This window comes from Cupressus sempervirens, chromosome 7, assembly GCF_028749045.1.
Source record: "Cupressus sempervirens isolate cs-2001-9-10 chromosome 7, ASM2874904v1, whole genome shotgun sequence".
Taxonomy (NCBI): domain Eukaryota; kingdom Viridiplantae; phylum Streptophyta; class Pinopsida; order Cupressales; family Cupressaceae; genus Cupressus; species Cupressus sempervirens.
In genome coordinates, this window is record NC_143124.1 from 138,118,821 (window position 1) to 138,140,512 (window position 21,692).

Consider the following 21,692-nt stretch of genomic DNA (forward strand, 5'->3'; position numbering starts at 1 on the left):
TTGTTCTTGAATCATTCATTTGCCTTATGATCCATCTTGCCACAATAATTACATTTCTATTTACTTCTATTATGATCTGTAGATGGAACACTTTTATTTTCATACTTTCAGTTTCTTTCATTAGATTGATTATCTTGTGACTTCTTATAGTATTGTTTTCCTTTCATTACAAATGCTTGAAATTCACCATCATATCTCTTTTTCTTTAACTTGTCTTTTCTCTTCTTGGACAAACTCAACACACAATTCTTCAAACTTAGTACTTTTTAACTTATTTGCTGTATCTAATCCCCTCATAAATGACTGATAAGATCCCGGAAGACTTTGTAGTATAATTTGCACAAAATCTCTGTCATCTATATATTTTTCAAGAGAAGCAATCTCATTCTTCTTTTCATTTAATGTACTTAAATGTGAGACTATTTCTTGTGAGCTTGATAATCTCATATTATATAACTCAGCAGTGAGAGATAAAATCCACACATCACTTGAATTTTGATATAGATCCTTCAAAATTAACCATACTTTGAGTCCACTTCTCTCATTATAAACTTCTGGAAAAACCTCCTTTGAAAGTGTAAGCTTGATTAGTGTTGTTGCCTTCTTGTCCCTTCTATCCCAATTATCTTGATCCTTTCCTAGATTTGTAGGCCTTTGTTCACTATCAGTCACAATTTCATAACAATTTTGAAGAGTTAGAGTGATTTCAATATGAGATGCCAAATCATAAATTTTTTTTCCATTCAATTTAACAGTGGGCACAATAACATCAAGTGATTCCATTGTTAAATTCTATCCTTTTTGAATGAGAATGAAATAAATTTCAAAAATCTTTAATACCCAAATTGAGATTGAAAAATTTCTCACCAATATATTGAAAAAAACTCTTTCCTTACTGTTGTGTTATTCTTTTGCCACAAGAGAATTGTTGTCACTGCTCACTCCCAAATTTTGCACTTGTATATGTAAAAGCTCACATACACAAAGAAAATGAGTTGCTCAAAATCTGTGACTGCTCTGATTGTAATAGCAGCAGAAAGATAAAAATAGAGTATAATAGTTAGACAGAGCAAAACAGAGGTATACAGAGTCAAAATGAACAAAATTAAATATAATAGAGAACCATACTAAAACAACAACATTATTCAATAAGTACTATTAATTTTGGTTACATCATGTGTGATGGGAGGCTGTTCTATTTAAAGATGTATGCAGAGCCTCTAGAGGATTCCGGAGAAGCTACATGGAAAAAATTCTAGTCTTCCTTGTAACTGGATGTTTCAGATACTATAATAAATGCCATGCTACTCTCTATTTAATAAACATTATTCTAACACCCGCAACTCTCCATTTAGAAATCATCGCATTTATGAGATGACATATCCTTGCGACATTCAGTAAAACATCCATACATTTCTCAAAATTAGAAGATCTCTTTGGGGTATTTTGGAAAAGCGATTCGACTGCAATGTTGTTCTCTTCATAATGTGTGTGACATGAACTGGAGTTGGCACCTTCCAGGAATAAATATCATTCAACATGCCTCAAAATATCATTCCAGCATCAAATTTTGCCCATCACACCTTGTTGTATTGGCCCTTACCGATGCCGACCAAATCCTCTCCAGATTGACCAATATTTCTTTGACCTTCGGTCATAACACACATCTATCTCTTTTATTGCATTTGAAGAAACGACATTTTGTCAGACACTTGATATGCAATCTTTTATTTTCTATCGAGTACCCTGCATATATCTATCAAAGAATTACAAAATTATATGGACTCTTCGTGTATAGATCACACACTTCCAATACTGAGGTATCGCGAGCTTGAGAACATGGCAGACTGGATTGCATTCATGTCGTGTCTCTGTTTGACACGTTCATACTCCTCAAACAATGTAATCATTCTTTCTATGACGCGACATATCTTTGAGTATTTCTACCGAGCCAATATCGTGTTATATGTATCCACCTCTCACAAACATGTCTTCAAGTGCAATTGCAATTACAACATTCAAAAAGTCTTTGATCCAATATTACGCATTGTCAGATCTTCATAACCCGTTCCACGAGCTGAAATGATATTGATAGAAGTTTTTGCATTTTCTCAAGGCCATCATGGGCGTTCTGGGCAAGCCTGTGGCTAAACAGCCACGAAAATGCACTCCCTTTACATTGTTTTTTCTAACTTTTCAAAAAAAATTCTAAGTCCTCTCCTTCATAAGAAAGTGCATTTTCGTGGCTGTATAGACGTTGCCTTCTGGGCAATACTTGCAGTCCATGTGTCATGGTTGGAGATGATGTGTGGGTTAATGCACATATCCCCTCAAAACTTAAAGATTCGCCAATGAATATTTTGGTTATGTTGTCTGCGCTCGAACATGGTAAAGGACACATCATATGTATTGCAGAACAATATGCCACTGGTTAGATTATTGATTTTCTTTTGCCACCATGTGTTTCATCTTCCTTGCTTGAATGTGATTCAGTATGCCTCATACATTTGACCAAAACCCACCATTAGATTACTAATATTGTTGCCGTTTCAGAGGACTGGTGTTTCTCTTTTAGCATAATATGGACTCTCCAGTTTTCCTCAAGGTCGCAAGGACATTTCAGTAAAGAAGAAATTGAAACTCGACACCATGTTCTGCTTCCATCGGAAAGAAGGGAATATCTATGCATTCTGCACTTTGGTCTGAACATTCAAATAACTAACTTCATTGAACCTTTGAATTCTTAACCTCTCGTATTTGGGCAAAGAGGTTAAGAATCATCTCCAATCTTAATCTTTTTAGTTTTTGGGAGGTTAAGGTTCAGGGCTAGGAATGCGTGTTTGAGAAGTCTTTCTTAATTCTTTTTGGACTGAGAGGTTAAGATTTTAGATCTAAACACGAGTTTTGTAGTACTAATCTTAACCTCTTAGAGATTAAAGGTTAATGTTGTGAATGAAGACATGTATTCTAATACCTTTCATTAACCTGCAATATCTTGAGACTTGGGCACCGGAGATCAAAAATTCAAATTGCCCAGTGAAACAAGAGATGTGTTGGAAACACAAAGATCATAATATCATTCAAAAGAAAATAAATTGCGATCTCTTTTACTACTTGAATTTGTTTGGATTTAGTACGATAAAATTTGACACACATTGAGGACTATAGGAACCAATGCAACAAGCCCAAAATAACGTTACTCTTAAATATCACATACTAATAAAAAATGAAACTTCGAAATGAAAACCTTCCTCTGTGTTCAAGCCATCCGTAAAAAAGACAATAACTAAATGACCTTCAAATTTGTTTGCACTTAACTAAGATCTCCTTCTGCTACTATTGAAGTAGCTCTTCTAAAACATGTTACATTTCGAATGATGAGATTTTCAGATTCCTGGGCTTTTCTTATCACATTTTGCCTGCTCGATTGCAAGTGAACTGATGCCGGAAAAAATAGAATAAAACGAGCAGAGACGTAGGTGAATAAAACCAAATATGGTGCTGCCCAGGTTCGAACTGGGGACCTTCAGTGTGTAAGACTGACGTGATAACCGACTACACCACAGCACCTTGATTGAGAGTAGGCCAACATGTCCAAGATTAGTACCATAAGACTATATTTAAGCTGCTCAGGAATATTTATTTGAGAAATTGAAATCTCAGAAAATATCCGCACTGCCGGCTTTGTCTAATTGTCGTGCCGATTTTACACAGCTAAGTCAAGATGGCCGAGTTGGTCTAAGGCGCCAGTTTCAGGTACTGGTCCGAAAGGGCATGGGTTCGAATCCCATTCTTGACAGAAAAGCATTTTTAAACTTCTAACTAAATGATTATATATTTTTTTTTGTGATAAGAAGCTGGAGTCAGATATTATATTAATGTCCATTACTACAGGTTTTTTAAGCTTAGCTCTTGGAACAGGGGATAAACCAAAACTGCTTATCTGGGTTGAGACAGACCTAATGCCTGAAAGAAGGCCCTGCAACATCTATTAAGTCCACTGATTGTGTCTTCTAGTTGCTACCATGTTTTTTCCTCTCTATTCTTCTTTGGTAAATTGTTGTCAACAAAATAACAATCGCCATTTTGGATCCACGAAACAGGGCATTCTTCTATGACTTTTGAAACTTTCTGTCAATGGTTCTCCCCAACTTCTGAGAATTTCCTTAGCCTTTTCCAAATTCTTCCCCTCGCTCTTCCTCAGACCTTTCATGATTTGCATTCTCCTTAATCTCCACTTGAAAGGGAATATAACCTTTCTATGTGAGGTAATTTCTCCACCAATTAATCCCTGAGGTAGTCTATGCCCTTTGGTTGCTGGAATAGAGTGGAATAGGAAGAGAAAATTAGAATATGTTCTATATTCGCTGTTTGGTACGCTCAATCAAAATTGGGAATAGGAAGACATATTCCAATTTTGCCCCCAAAATGAGCACATGTCTATGCCAAAAAATAGATGGAATTAGAATAGCCATTCATATTCCTAATCTGTTTTTTTATTTAAAAAAATAGAATTTAATTCCAGTCCAATTCCATTTTTCTCTTCTAATTTTGAATTCCTATGCCAGCAACCAAACGGGCCCTGAGCACTTTAGAATAAATTCTCTTGCTAAAATTGGCTTTAGTTCTTCAAAGGTCTTCTTATCCCTTATAGACGCAATTGCTTTCTTTACAACTTCCACCCAAAAGAGACCAGCAGGACCATTTCCAGAGTTTAGTCCACAAAATAGAGAAAAAGATAAAACCTGAATTTTAAATAAGGAAATACCATCCTAATCCTCCTTTGGTTGTTCCTCTCAAACCTTAAGGGCATCTAGCCTAAAACTTCCTAAATGCATTTGCATCCCTAATAACGAGTAGATCATAGAAGGAGTTCATCTACCTCAAACCATTCAAACAAATCTTTAAGAACTCATAGGAAAATCCATTCCCTTACCATTTTTCCAACAAGAAGTTATCTTGGTTTGGTTTGGATCTTCGACAATGGAGAATACTCTTTCTTTTGATGATCTAACATTCCCAAACTGACTAATGCAGTATTCCCATGAACCTCCTCAAACTCTTCTACCTGCTGACTTCACGCTCCAATTTTATCAGTATTTTAATCTTCCAAGGATGATATTGATTTGAATTTCCTTTGGTCTAGTGAACTTCTTTATATAAATTATGTTTAGATTTTTAGATTTGATTATTCAATTGATCTTATTATTCTCCACATGTTGAAAAGAACAATTGAACATTTGGCATAAACTAATTCAAATCTTATTATTAGAAAAATAAAATAAGAAATTAATAGAATTTAAAAATAAAAGAATAATTAAACATTTGCAATCTATTAACTATTTAATTATATATATATTTAAAAAAATTATTATATAAGTGAATCTTATTTTTCACACATTGAATAAGTGAACATTTGCAATATGTTGTTTAATTAAAACATATTTATTAGTCAATGCGCCCTTAGTCTATGGTGAAATTGAATGGCTCACAAAGAGCTCACTAGAAATGAAGTCTTGCTATTAGTGAATCTAGAACCATCTTTCCTCTTTGATAGAAAAATAAGTAGAACTTTGTGCCCTTCTTTAGAATATTGGTTTATATAATATAGTTTAATAAGTTTATTATTTATTGATTATAAAGTTATGTAATTTTATGGTGGAGTTTTATTTTTATATAAATAAGGTCATATTAAAACACATGTTTTGTCTTTAAAGAGAAATAACATCTTTAAAAATATCAAGAATGTAAGAAAATAATCCATACATTTTTTTTACTATAATACTTGATCGTTGAACTTTATTTTGTCTTAAGTTAAAAGGGTGTAAGCAAAGGTGGTAAAATTTAGCTTTACACTTACCACTTTAATTTTCTTGAATACATTTAAAGTGTTTTCAACATATCTAATTTGTGTGTACATATAAAATTAAAGAGAAAACAATATAGATAGATCATATGATCATTGCTTAGTGCATGATGAAACCAATTCAAAACCATGTATATAAGGTCTAGACTCCACAACATATTGGAAAATATTAAACAACAATATTTGTGCAAGATGTAAAAATACCTATTCATCTGCATTGCACTTGCACCTACATATTAGATTACAATGACCTTTGGTTAAGTTTAGGTAGAGGAGAGCATTAGTTTCATAATAATAATGATTAAAACTACTATTTTCTAACATTAAATTAATGGAATGTTGAGCCTAGATATCAAATATATCATAAATTACCTAACAATAAAAAAAGAGGCATGGCTAAAGTATATGATAAAAAATGTGTGTAAAAATATAGGTAATAACCCTTTGACAAAAATATCAATCTTGAATGGACAAGGAATCTAGGTATAAATGAATTACTTGAATTACTTCAAACTACACATGTTGTCTAATATATAAGATAATACTAGCACTTGCACCAAAAGGAGCAAGGGGTACACCGATAGTGACAGAAGGTGAAAGTATATATAAGATCATTTCAGGCATTTAATATGACATGAAAGGCATGTAAAACAAACCAAAAAAAAGTGTAGTTACATTCATATTTTTAAATTCATATAACAAATGTAGAAGAGGAACACAAAAATTGAAGATAGCTACATCCATACAATTATACTCTAATAAGAACCATTGAATACAACAAATTTAAAAATCCAAGAAAAGAATTATGTATTTTATTTTAAAACTTTACATGTTCACAAGTGTTTGTTTAATAACCTACAAATCATAACAAAATAGAATAGAATACAAGTATATTTATTTATTTTTTAATTATTACCCCAATATAATTTGACTAAGAAATATGTGGAAAGGGTAAAAGAAATGGTTATAAACTAAGGCCTTGACCACTGTAATTATTGTGAGAGACATGAATTTAGATTATCTATTACATCGTTCAATATGCAGTACCAAGATACCTTTATTAGGAGCTAGCATATTTGAAGAGGTTAATTAGCTAGTAAAGATATAAAACTAGCTTATATATACCTATATATATATTATGCCGAGAGTAATCGTTCTCAAGGCACCTATTTTTATTTAATCCTAAGGTTACTTTAATCAAAATTGGAATTTATGAAAATAAAAATAGGTGCTTCGAGAACAATTACTCTCGGCATTATATATATATATATATATATGTATGTATGTATGTATGTATGTATATGTATGTATATATGTATGTATATATATGTATATATATATATATGTATGTATATATATGTATGTATATATGTATGTATATGTATATATATGTATGTATGTATATATGTATATATATATGTATATGTATATATGTATATGTATATGTATATGGTTATGGTTATTGTTAGAGTTATGGTTAAAGTTTGGATTAGAGTTATGTTTATGGTTAAGGTTAGGGTTAGAGTTATGGTCATGGCTAAGGTTAGGGTTACAGTTATGGTTATGGTTAGGGTTAGTGTTATAGTAAGGCTAGGGTTAGGGTTTGAGTCAGGGTTAAGGTTAGAGTCAAGGTTAGGATTTGAGTCAAGATTAAATTTAGGGTTAGGGTTAGGATTAGAGTCCAATTATGCTAGAGTTAGATTTAGGGTTAGAGCTATGCTCATGGTTAAGGTTAGGGTTAGAGTTATGGTTATGGTTATGGTTAGGGTTAGGGTTAATATAGCGCTTGAGTCAGGGTTATTGTAGGGATAGGGTTAGGGTTTGAGTTAAGGTTAAGGTCAGATTTAGGGTTTTAGTTAGGATTAAAGTTAAGGTTAGGGTTAGGGTTAGGGTTAGAGTCTAAATATGGTAGAGTCAGATTTAGGGTTAGAGTTAGGGATAGAGTTATTTTTATGGTTAAGTTTAGGGTTAGAGTTATGCTTGAGTGAGGGTTAAGGTTCTAGAGTTACAGTTAGGGTTAAGTTTTGAGCCAAGATTAGAGTTAGGGTTAGGGTTATGGTTAGAGTCTAATTATGGTAGAGTTAGATTTAGGGTTAGAGTTAGGGACAAATTAATTTTTATGGTTAAGGTTAGTGTTAAGGTTAGGGTTAGGGTTAGAGTTAAGGTCAGGGTTAAGGTTAGAATTAAGGTTAGGGTTAGTGTTAAGGTTAGGGTTAGGGTTAGGGTTAGAGTTAGAGTTAGGGTTAGCATTAGGATGAAAATTAGGGTGAGGGATAGGGTTTGAATTAGAGTTAGGGTTCTTGTTAGGGTTAGGTTTACAATTAGAGCTAGAGTTAGGGTTAGGGTTAGAGTTACAGTTAGGGTTAGGGTTAGGTTTAAAATTAGAGTTAGAGTTGGGATTAGGGTTAGGGTTAGAATTATGGTTACAAATATAGTTAGGATTAGAGGTAGGGTTAGGGTTAGGGTAAGGGTAAGAGCTAGGGTGAGGGTTAGAATTAGGGTTACAAATATAGTTAGGGTTATTGTTAGGGTTAGAATAAGAGTTAGGGTTAGGATTAGAGATAGAGTTAGAATAAGGGTTGGAGTTAGAGTTAGAGTTATAGTCAGGGTTATATTTAGGGTTAAAATTAAGGTTAGGATTAGAATTAGTGTTAGAGTTAGGGTTAGGGTTAGGGTTAGTGTTAGGGTTATGGTTAGGGTTAGCATTAGGGTTAGGGTTACAATTAGAGTTAGAGTTAAAATTAGAGGTAGTGTTAGTGTTAGTGTCAGTGTTAGTATAAGAGTTAGAGTTAGAATTAGAGTTAGAGTTAGGGTTCAAGTTAGAGTTAAAGTTATAGATAGAGTTGTGGTTAGGGTTAGATTAAGGTTAGGGTTAAAGTTGATTATATTTAGGATTAGGGTAGGAGTTAGGGTTGGGATTAGGATTAGAATAAGGGTTAGGGTTAGAGTTAGAGTTATATATAGTGTTAGGGTTAGGATTAGGGGTAGGTTTATAGTCAAAGATAGGGTTAGGGTTAATATTGGGGTTAGGGTTACAAAAAGAGTCAGAATTAGAGTTAGGGTTAGAATTAGGGGTAGGGTTATAGTTAGAGATAAAGTTAGAGTTAGAGTTAGAGTTAGGGTTAGAGTTAGGATTAGAGTTAGATTTAGGGTAAGAATAAGGGTTAGAATTAGGGTTAGGATTAGAATTAGCATTAGAGTTAGAGTTAGGGTTAGAATTAGGGTTAGGGTTAGGTTAAGAATTAGAGTTAGAGTTATAGTTAGGGTTAGAGTTAGGATCAGAGTTATAGTTAGGGTTAGAATTAGGTTAGGGTTAGAGCTAGAATTGGGGTTAGGGTTAGAATTAGGGTTAGAGTTGGGGTTATATAGGTTAGGGTTAGAATTAGAGTTAGAATTAGGGTTAGGGTTAGAATTAGGATTACCAATATAATTAGGGTTACAGATTGAGTTAGAGTTAGGGTTAGGGTAAGGGTAAGAATTAGGGTTAGGGCTAGAATTAGGGCTACAAATAAAGTTAGGGTTAGAATTAGGGTTAGGGTTAGGGTTAGATTTAGAGGTAGGATTTGAGCTAGAGTTAGAGTTAGAGTTAGAATTAGAATTAGAACAAGAGTTAGAGTTAGAGCTAGGATTAGAATTAGGGCTAGGATTATGGTTAGCATAAGGATTATGGTTAGAGTTAGGATTAGCATTAGGGTTAGGGTTATAATTAGTATTAGTTTTAGTATTAGTGTTAGTGTTAGTGTTAGGGTTATAATTGGGGCTAGAATTGAGGCTAGGGTTATGGTTAGAATTAGAGTTAGAGTTAGGGATCAAGTTAGAGTTAAAGTTGGAGATAGAGTTGGGGTTAGGGTTAGATTTAGGGTTAGGGTTAGATTTAGGTTTATAGTTAGAGTTAGGGTTAGAATTAGGATTGGGTTTATGATTAGAATTGGGGTTAGGATTAGAGTTAGAGTTACATATAGTGTTAGGGTTAGGATTAGCATTATATATAGTGTTAGGATTAGGATTATGGGTAGGATTAGGGTAAGAGTTAGCGTTTGAGTTAGAGTTAGTGTTAGGGTTACAATTAGAGTTAGAGTTATAGTTATAGTTAGGGTTAGAATTAGGGGTAGGGGTAGGGGTAGGGTTAGGGTTAGAGATAGAGTTGGAGTTAGAGTTAGAGTTAGAGTTAGAATATGGGTTAAAATTAAGGTTAGATTTAGGGATAGAATTAGCATTAGAGTTAGAATTACAGTTTGGATTAGAGTTATTGTAAGGCTTAGGGTTAGGGCTAGAATTAGGGTTAGGGTTAGAATTAGCATTAGATTTTAGATTATAAAGGGTTAAGGTTAGGGTTAGGGTTAGGGTTAAAATTATAATTATCTAGTTAGAGTTAGAGTTAGGGTTTGTGTTATTATTGCGGTTAAGGTAATTTTTGGGTTATTAATCATATTATAGCTAATGTTAGTGCTATTATTACACTTTACCTTGGTGTTAGGATAACTGAAAGGTTAAATTTTAATGTGGGTTAGTTCTATTGTAGTGCCCATGATTAGTGCTATTGTGATACAAGTTATTAACCTTTTTAATAATGTAATCCCTCCCCCCCCCCGCCCCCCCCTCTCTCTCTCTCTCTCTCTCTCTCTCTCTCTCCCCCTTCTCCCCCCCCCTCTCTCTCTCTAACTACACCCATTAACATCTCCCCCTAGTATCTAAATATACCCTCTCTCTCTCTCTCTCTCTCTCTCTCTCTCTCTCTCTCTCTCTCTCTAATCTCTAGATATGCCCCCTAATCTGTCTCTCTAATATCTAGATACACCCACTTATCTCTCTCACCTTGCTTTCTAGATACTCCTCCTAATCTCTCTCTCTCTCTCTCCCTCCCTTTATTCTCTCTAGATACACCCATAATCTCTGTGTGTGTGTGTGTGTGTGTGTGTGTGTGTATACATATTCTCACTTAAAAAAAAAAAATATTATTTCTAGTTACTTGTACATATAGGATTAGGTTAAGGTATATAATTTACTAAATCATTAGTACAATCATATATAGAGTAAGATCTAAAGTTAGGATCCAAGGTTTACAATTTCATTTATATGACACTTGGTGTTATGGTTAGGGTTAATAAGTGGTTAAATGTTACACTAAAATAAGGGACATGGTTAAGGGAAGTATGAGATTTAGATATAGTGTTGGAATATCTAGAGTACAACTACAGTCAAATTTGGGATATATGTTATACAAATGACTCGAATAGTGGAAAAATTAATTCATGAAAGGGAAATTATAAGTCCCAACACAACAATTTAAATGATGTTAAAAGTGTGAAAGAATATATAAGAGTCAATTTTATGAAAATTATTTCTCCATGATGATGTGAGAACATTATATATTATTGAATTTTTAATAATGCTAATGCAATGATTAAGAATTGTAATCATTAAATATGCCTATCATTAAGGAATCTATTTAGACTTATGATTTTCTTTCTTATTTAACATATTTAATAGTGACATCCATTGAAGAAATTTTTTGTACAACAATAAATTTATTTTGTCTTGTTCTCTTCTCCATGAAAGTTACATTGAACAATGGGGAAATAAAACTGCCAATACAACTAATTAGAAGTAAAAATTTGAAATCGGAGAAAATAATGAACTATATACAAAAAATATATCTATGATGGTGTAAATACATGTCACATTCTTCAATGATTAGGATTCTTTTGCGACCTTTATTTGAACAATGATTCTGAAATACTTCTTTCATCATTGAGGGAAACCCATCCACTTTTGTAGATGTGTCACACACAAATTTTTATGCATCTTCCACATGCATTTCTTCCATTTCCTCAACACAGTCAATTGGAAATATTGCTTCTCTACAACTTTAATTATAGTTGTGCGCACCTCTTTAATTATTTGTAGGCATTTGTCAAACTCGATCTTGAAGAAATCATTTGAGATCATTGAAGTAGTCAGGCTCTAGCATCCAATAATGTTTGATTCTCTATTCGAGGTATCCATAACTCAAATAGTGACTTGCAAACTTATAAATAAAAATCAACACATGGAAATAATCAGAATGAAAAAGTATTAATAGTTAACATAAATTCTTTCAAATGAATAATGTTCAAAATAACATAAATAAAAATCAAAACTATTTCAAATGAAATAGTTAGATTATAATGTTTGAAATATGGTGGCATTGTCTTCCACTTTTCAAACATTACCAACATAAATATTAATAAAAATCTATATATACTATGAAAAATATTTAAATAAAACACATATATTATCTAATTAAATAATGACAAAATATAAACTAAATATATGATTTGTTTATTTTAAATTAATCATTAACTTTAATAAAATACAAATTTTATTGATAAGGTGACCTTGTTGTCCACATCAATGATTAAATTTATTTATGAAACATTAAAAATATAAATATTTTGAAACATGCAAATATAAAACTATTATGAAACATACAAATCTAAAACATGGAAACCAAAAGTATTTTGAAATATGCAAATCTAAAATTAACGTAAAACTAAATTGAAACATGCACATTAAAAATCTGCAAAAGAAATGTATTATCAAATATCTAAATCAAATATTTTTTGAATCCTAAATCTAAATCAAACATACAAGGCTAAACTATATGAAACTTTAATCTACTCATCTTCAAAAACTCTAATTTGCTCCAATAATCTCCATCTCTTCCTCCCTATAAAAACACAAAATGAAAATGATTGAGGAGCATTTGTTTTATAATTTATGAGAGAACCCTCATATCCCCCAATAGATGTCTTTTGACATTCCACGAATTTGTTTCAAATTCCTCCATTCCTCACAAAAAATAAGCATGAATGTGCATGCAAAAATATATTTAACAAAAAGAAAATGTTTTATATTTAAAATTTTAATTAAATTATTTCAGCCCTATTTTCTTGGGTTATATTTTTTTGGCCTTATTTTTTCAGGTCCTATTTTTTGGGTCTTCTTTTTTGGCCCCTCTTTTCGGGCCCTATTATTTCAGCATCCATTTGGCTTAATATTATTTTGGCCAACTATTATTTCAAGAAATTTATTTTATTTTATAATTCAATAATGGTAAAATATATACTAAATATATGATTCATCTACTTTAAATAAATTATTAACTTTAATAAAATACAAATTGTATTGATATGGTGGCATTCTCATCCAGGTTAATGATAAAATTATACTTTGAAACATGAAAATATAAATACTTAGAAATATGCAAATGTAAAACTATTATGAAACATTCAAATCTAAAACATGCAAACCAAAACTATTTTGAAATATGCAAATCTAAAACTAATATGAAACATGTAAGTATAAAACTAATTTGAAACATGCACTTTTAAAATATGTAAATGAAAAGTATTATGAAATACATAAATCAAATAGATTTTGAATATAGATTTAAATATAAATCAAACATGCAAGACTAAACTATTAAATGCAAGCCTAAATAGTTATGAATAGAATTTTAAATCTAAATAAAACTAATTAAAATTGAAATCTAAATCAAAGTAGAATATTTTAACTAATTTTAAATTTCAATTTACATCTACATCTAAATCTAAATGAAAATGTAAAAAAAAAAATAGAAATTTCACCTACAAAAAAGTTACTCCAAAACTTCAATATACTCCAATCTAATCCTCTAATAACCTCCACCTCTTCCGTCTTGCAAAAACATAAAATGAAAATGAAATGAGGAGCCTTTGTTTTATAACTTCTGAGAGGCTCCTCATATCCCCCAACAGACGTCTCTTCACATTCGATGAATTTGTTTCAAATTCCCCCACTCCCCACAAAAAATAAGCATGAATGTGCATGCAAAATTATATTTAACAAAAAATAAAATCATATTGAAATTATTTTGCCCCTATTTTTTCAGGCCCTATTTTTTTGGGCTCTATTTTTTTTGTTCCTACTTTTTCGGGCCCTATTCTTTTAGGCCTATTATTTTGGCGAGCTATTATTTCATGAATTCTTTTTTATTCTATGATTTAATAATTAATATTTAATTTAGAAGTTTGTAACCACTCCCATTTTTTTTTTATTGATGAAGAATCTATTTTGGCATATTCTTGTGCTAGGCATTTGTGCTGTGATTGTATAGAATGCCTCTCGGCCTAATTAAAAAGGAATGTCACCAAATTAAAAGTTCAGTTGCAAAGAAAAATAAAAACCATGTCAAACAGGACAGAGGTTGTAGGCATTAGTACCTATGGTATGAATGGCTTATCCAAGAAAATTTTATCAATAAAAATAATATCTTATAGTTGTCTTTGGCCCCATAAAGCTACTACAAGAACTATTTTTCTAAACAATGACCCCCCCCCCTAGGAGAAGAAGAAAGTTATACTACAACAATAAAATCAGAATCTTTAATCTTGTGTAAAACATAGGATCCCCTGCATTTAAGTTTAAATTGAGGGGGTATAAGTGGGCCAGAAGCATTCACCTAATAGTTTCCTAAAATTTTGCTATGAGATATCATTCATCTATAACTATTTTTAAATTACCACTAACAATTTTTTTACCATTCCTTGTTGCTAAAATGTAATCATCAAACCACCAGATTCCTGAGATTTGGCTGACGCTTAAAAGTTTTTAGCTTGCCCATTGTTGCAAATACCATAGGATCACCTGCTTTTGAAAGGTTCTAAAAATTCTCATCAACACTTGCTGAGATATCTTAGAAAGCCAAGTCTATGGTATTGTAGTTATTCAGACTTGACTGCTATCTATCTATCACCATATGGTAGCTATAGGATGAACTTTTAAACAACTAGAAGATAGAACTGACATAACTAGCATTGGTTGACCACTAACAGATCTAGTGTAACAAGTATTTAGTAATATATAGCTCTCAAGCATGTAGTTGTAAAATACTAATACTTAATTTTTGGTAGAATCCAGTTCCTTACCAGTTCAAAGCCAAAATTCATAGGGGAATCTATAAGCATATAAAATCAAAAGAAAACAGAGGCTACTATGAAATGCCAAGAAATTGGAATGCATTTGTATCTTAGAATCTATATTGCTAGGAGCATTATAATGGCTTTCAAATTGTGATCAAGTTTAAATTATATTCAAGATCTCGATATTTGGCTAAACTTAAATTCTGCAAAGCCATTCTTGCAAGGGACAATAGAAACATAAAGGAAACTAGAAGGCATATTGCACTTACCATTTCTTTCATTCTGGAGGCATATTGAGTAGCATTCTCAACTTCCTCCATTTTCATGTCATCAAACTTTCCTCTGAGGCTTTCTTTCTTTGCTCTGTAAACATTTTGATCTCCTCCATAGATATTTGACATGGATTTTCACATTTTGAATGTAGTATCACAACCTTTGATGTCATCAAATTCAACATAACTGAGTGCAGAGGCAATCTCCAGCATTGCCTGATTGTGCTCCTTCCTTTTGTTCAAATCATTTGCAAAGAGGGGTCTAGCTTGATCTACATGTTCCACTCTAATTGAAGTTTTTGCATAATCACCTATTAATCCAAGGTGCAATTTCATCAGACTCTACCATGTAATGAAGTTATCTTTTTTGAGCTTGGGAACTTCCCTCTTGGATATCTTGATCTTCCTGCTTCTAGTACCTTGAAACTAAATCAGTAGATGGCTCTAATACCAATTTTTATAGAATAACTAAGAGGGGGGGGGGGGGGGGGGGGGTGTGAATTAGTTATTCAAGGTCCAAATGTCCAATTCAAACTTTTCTTCAAGTAAATCGATCCTAATAAATTGTTCATTCATCCAAGCTTAAACATTCATATTCAACAAGTTACTATAAATCAACATGTAAGAATAACACATGAAAATATCAAGACATGACACAATGATTTATGTGGAAACCCAATTTGGGAAAAACCACTAGTAACATGCTACTCAATTCTCACTCTTCTGAAGTGATGCCTTGTAAAAGGCCTACCTTTTTAAATGCTACAACACACTATTAAATGTGACCTGGTTAAAGGATTTAACCACCTTGTTAGAAGTGGGCTTGGTTAGAAGACTTTAGAAAATTCACTTGGAATGCCACCCTATTAAAGGATTTACAAATGGCTATTAAATTGACCTAAGTCCATAGGATTTTTACCCTAACTGATACAATTGCTAGAGAGTAACAATAAGGGGTTTTGACTTGATTACAGCATACAACTTATTTCATATATTTCAAATCACTTCTTTAGCTCATAACATTGCCTGTCTTTTAGTCTTTGCAATTCTTGATAGCTTGTCCTCTTTTCAAGCTTAGTGTCCTTGAGTCTTCATGCTTAATGTACTAGCGCAATCTTCCTTTTGACCACTAATCAAAGCAGAGTCTCTGTGCTCTGTTCTTCCTTCTCCTAGATATCTTCTCCTTGACACCCTTCAATCACTTTGCAATTTGGCACACCGACAGCTCTTACTTCTTGGTTTGTGACTCCTTAAATAGAAGTTTGGAATTTCTTTTACTCAATTCTTCCTTCCTTTGATTTCTATTCAAATGGGTTAGGTAGGATTCATTGAATCTAACCAACATTTTTTTCCTTCTAGAAATATCAAGAAGAATCCTCTTGAATTCACTCAAAAACAGTTTACATAGAATTCTATGCCACCAGCTCATCATCCTTATCCTTTAACTAGTTCACAAAATTCAAGGTAACAACTTCGTCAGCTCAGATCTGGTGAATCTTTGACTTTTCCAATAATGCAACTGCTTGGCGCTATTGAAATTATGGTGCTCGACACATACCATGGATTCACTCCGCATCCACTAAGTTTTTCTGATGCTTAACACCTGTTACTTTGCTCGACATCTGAACACGCTCGACTCCTTCTATATGACTTGGCACAAACTAGATTTTTCATTTGCTCGACACTAACTAAAAATTTGCTCAACTTGAACTAACTTGCTCAGCACTTACTAATGAACTTAGTTTAAGCTTTGCAATCAATCTTGTTCCAACTTATTCGTTTAATGTTTCTAAGTGTGGCCAACCTCTATATCTTCAAGTATGTTATCAATACATCATTTAACCATTGTCTTAACTGATCCTTTTGCTTTACTGACTCACTCTTACATTCTCTTGCTCTATATGCATTGCTCATCTTCTGCTATTATGGTATCTAACTACTTCTCTCTATCCATATTCTCCCTCAATCTTCATTCTTTTTCATCATCTCCCTCAATTTTTGATCATTTTTCTTTATTCTTCTCCCTCTTTGACAACAATGCCAAAGACATACTATTTCAACATCTTAATATACATTTTAGCATTTGTAGGTACTCCAATTTCTCCTTCTATCACCTTACATTTCATTGATTTGGAATTTCATCAGTTTGATTACTTCAGGCATGATCCTAATGTAAATATCCTTTTCATCAATATGTAATATTTCAACAATCAATTCATTTGATGCAGGGCAGGCTTGTTTTATCTTAAGTAGCCTTAGCTAGGGGTATCACCCCTAACTTACCTATAAGATACTCAAAAGCATCTTTAGGTAGTGCTTTTGTGAAGATGTTAGCAATCTGTTCCTTTGAGCTGACATATTTCATCCTTACTTTCTTGTCTTCCACCAATTCTCTTACATAGTGATACTTGATTGCGATATGCTTTATTTTGGCATGCATTATAGGATTCTTTGATATGTTAATGGCACTTGTATTATCACAATAAAGTATCATAGGTTTAGTTACTTCTTCCTTCATACCTTGCAATAGATGTTTGATCCATACAATATTGGTGCAATTGATAGTAGTTGCAACATATTTAGCTTCTATTGTGGATTGTGAAGTACAACTTTTCATTTTACTAGTTCTGTAGTCAGTTGGATTTCTAGATTGTAGAAGGTTAATGCACTTTGAACCACTGAAGCTAAGTATGTAGATGCTACAAAAGCTATCAAGGAGATGATTTGGTTACAATATTTTCTAGAGGCATTGGGTCAGAAGCAAGAAGATTGCCCGTTGTACAATGATAGCTAGAGTGTCATTCATCTTGCAAAGAATTTTTCTTTTCATTCAAGGAAAAAGAAAATATAGCTCAAGTATGATTTTATACAGTCTATTTTGGAGGATGGCCAATTACAACTTGAAAATATTCACATAAGTGATGATCTTATAGACATGTTCATGACGACAGTCCCCAAAGAGAAGCTAGTTTATTGCTCAACTTCTATTGGAATTCTTGATTGGTGATCATGGAATTAATACACAACAAAAAAATTTATCCAGTGGGAGCCCCATGTGGTAGTGGTATTGCTATAAGATCAGCCTCCAAGTGGGAGATTTTTTTCTAGGGTGGAGTTTGATCAGTCCCCAAGTGAGAGATTGTTAGTTTGTGGTGACTAATTAGAGAAGTACTCTACATGCTTCATAATTATTTGGGGTTTAGGGTTTTCCACTCCTATTTAGATATTCATATTGTAACCCTAAAGTAGGAATATATTATATAAGATCGCTTAGGGTAAGGGATTGTTGTAATGCGATGTATAATGAGATAGATTATTCTAGCAGTGGTATTGAGTTGTAAGGGTTTATACTAAAATCACTACATAATAAGAAAGTTTGGATGGCTGTGTAGGTGGAAGTAGCCCAAGTTTTGGGTGAACCACATTAAATCTATGTGTTATCTATGTTTTTTTGGTTTTCTTATTTTGTTTCTTCATTTAACTGTTTATTCATATATTGTTTTGGTTCTGTCAAATCCTAACACTTAGAATACCCAAACTCCATCTAATGAACCTCGTGAGTTCATCCTCCATATACCCATTCACACCGAAGAACCTTTATATCACGTAGGGTGTCTTGTAGGAGTGTGGAGATCATGAATTTCCACTTTTATTTCTTGACAAGTTGCCAAAAGTTCATTGACATCTCTCTCTTCCTTCTTGGTCTCTTTGTTTTCAATTTAGGCCTTGTAGTTTTTTTGAGCCCCAATTTTTCCCATCTTTCAACTATCCTTCCAACATCATTCTTCAAGTCCTTCTTATGTCTTTTTCTCTCCTATGATCTTCTTGTTGTTATTGTTCCTTATTTCTATTTACAACATTATTTCATATTTATAACAATACTCTTTACTATTTTATAGGGCTTGTCGGGGCTAAAATTCTCAAATTGATGATGCCACACTTCTACCATTAACATTGGCCTTAGGAGCTATGTGGTTTCATATCTTGCACACCTATCAAGTAAATGATTTGAGTTGAACTCGTGATGTGTCTTATTATGTTATATTTGTTTCTTCTATAGGGTACTCCACATAGCTCGAGGTCTGGAGGAAAGGGAAGGAAATCAACAAGAACACTAAAACAAAAAAAGGTATTAAATACAATTCAAGTTTATATTTTGAAATTTATCATAAATGAATGTATATACATGTACTCAATATTAATGAATACATGTTGACTTTTTCATTCAATATATATAGAAACAATTTAGTTTTGTAGAGTTGATGAATGCACCTGAGACTATTAATGTTGAGGCAATGGAAGAGGTAAAATTTCATATTTTCCTTCTCATAAATTTTAGGTTATAGTATGCATTTTTTCTATATACATATTAAACAGTTGCATTTACAAATGAGTACATGTTTTTATTTTTTATTTTTATAGTAATTATCAAAAAATTGTCTTATTAACATGTGTTATATATATTCTACCTATTACAACAATCTTTGAGACTGTGCAAATCATTTCCCATTTCATTTTGTTAGGAGTCTTGAGCATCAAAGACGGGGTCAAACACAATAGAGGCTAGAGGTATGTATGTAGAGCCTTAGTTGAAGCTCTCTTGTGATATCAATTTGGATTGCTTGTGTGCATGATATAAATCTTGAATGCCTAGTCTGCAATTATAACATTTTATCACTTACCATATAGAATTTGCCTCATACCACCATTGATTCATTAGTGTTTAGACCTCCTACTGGCATGAGAGAGGTTGGACTATGATTTTCTATTTTTATAATCTATTGGAATCCTTAATACCACTCTATAATACTAACATTTTATCACTTACATATAGGTTGCGCACCTTGTAATACTATTGATTCATTAGTGGTTGTATGTCCTACTAGAACAGGAGATCTAGCTCAGGATGCAATATGATTTTGTATATTTTTTAACTCTATTTGGATTCCCTGACACCTACTCTATAATTCTAACATTCTATCACTTACCATACATGTTGTGCCTCATACCAACATTGATTCATCAGTGGTTGTACCTCATGCTAGCATGAGAGATCTAGCTCAGGCTGCAGTACATTTTTTTAAAATTATTCTATTTGGAATCCCTAATGTCACTCTATAATGCTAACATTTTATCACTTACCATACAAGTTGTGACTCATACTAGCACTGATTCATCAGTGCTTGTACCTCCTACTAACATGAGAGATCTAGCTCAGGTTGTAGTCTTTTTTTAATTTTTTTTATACTCTATTTGGAATCCTAATGCCACTATATATTTCTAACATATTATCATTTACCATACATGTTATGCCTCATACTAGCACTGATTCATTCATGGTTGTGCCTCCCATGAGCATTGATTCATTGGTAGTTGTGTCTCCCATCATCACTTTACCTCATCATTTTGTTAGGAGTCCCACCCATCGATGAAGGAGCTCATTACCATTATCAATCAGTTCAATTATGGGAAAAAGGGATGATGTAATAGACAACTCAACTATCTACAATCTAGAACCTAATTTCTCATTATTTTCATACTATTTATAGATAATATATTTGATAGTGTATTTTAATTTTTCTTCTGTAGACACATGGAGAGCCACAAAATACATCAACAAGGCTCAATTCTGATGATCCTACATAGTCATATATATATTGATAGTGATATACATATGTACTTGTAGTCATCACATGACATTAACATATATCCAACTTTTGTATTGTATATATTCAAGATTAGTATTGTGCACATTCAACATTTCTACTATACACATATGACATTTTTTTGGGTATTCAACTTTTATATTGTGTATATTTGAGACTTGTATTGTGCACATTCAACATTTATATTGTACACATTTGACATTTGTCAAGTATTCAAATTTTGTTCTATACTGATGAGACATAACATTTTTTTATAACTATATGATTGATATGGCATAATATATTGTTCATTTTGATATACATTAAACTTGAATTTCCATCCAACTTTTTCAATGTGTGCATACAAACTTGTATTTCAGCTTACTTTGTTGCAATTAATCAAACATATGAACATTCATTATTTTATATAGAAAATGCAACATGTTCATCAAATTCATTATAAAATGTAATCATATGTCACTTATTTTGATGTAATAAGACATGAAAAATAAAAATTTATCATGACTTTTTTATTTGTGTCAAAGATCACAGCTTGATAGTGCTTAGAGACCCTTAGGGACATGTCCATTTAGTGTTCCATAGGAGGGATGTTGTAGCTAAAACAAGGTTAGTCCTAGCCAAAACCTAACCAACTAGAGCTAATAGAGCAAATGATTCAATCCTAGGACCAATGATTTGAAATATACATAACCTTGCTCATTTTAAGTGAGCAACATTGCAACTTTTAACAATAGGGAAGATATGGATACCAATTCCAAAAAAATTTGAATCTCTAAAAATTGAGATAGGTTGTTGTAGGCCTAGATAACACAATCCTGTAGCACTAGACAATTCTTCAATACCTCATACGAGATTAGAGAAATACCTGATCAAAGGTGATAGTCCGATGGTGCTTAGAGACCCTCGAGAATGCTTCAATTTACTGTGGTTGATACCATTGAAGGGA

General features: G+C 32.4%; 2 non-coding genes across 2 annotated transcripts; one reads left to right on the forward strand and one right to left on the reverse strand.

Moving 5' to 3' along the window:
• Window positions 1–3,496: 3,496 nt before the first annotated feature.
• TRNAV-UAC (transfer RNA valine (anticodon UAC)) lies at window positions 3,497–3,570 on the reverse strand. The gene has a single exon. It is a non-coding gene; the product is annotated as a tRNA-Val (tRNA).
• Window positions 3,571–3,718: 148 nt separating this feature from the next.
• Window positions 3,719–3,799, forward strand: TRNAL-CAG (transfer RNA leucine (anticodon CAG)). Its single transcript has one exon. It is a non-coding gene; the product is annotated as a tRNA-Leu (tRNA).
• The last annotated feature ends 17,893 nt before the right edge of the window (window positions 3,800–21,692 follow it).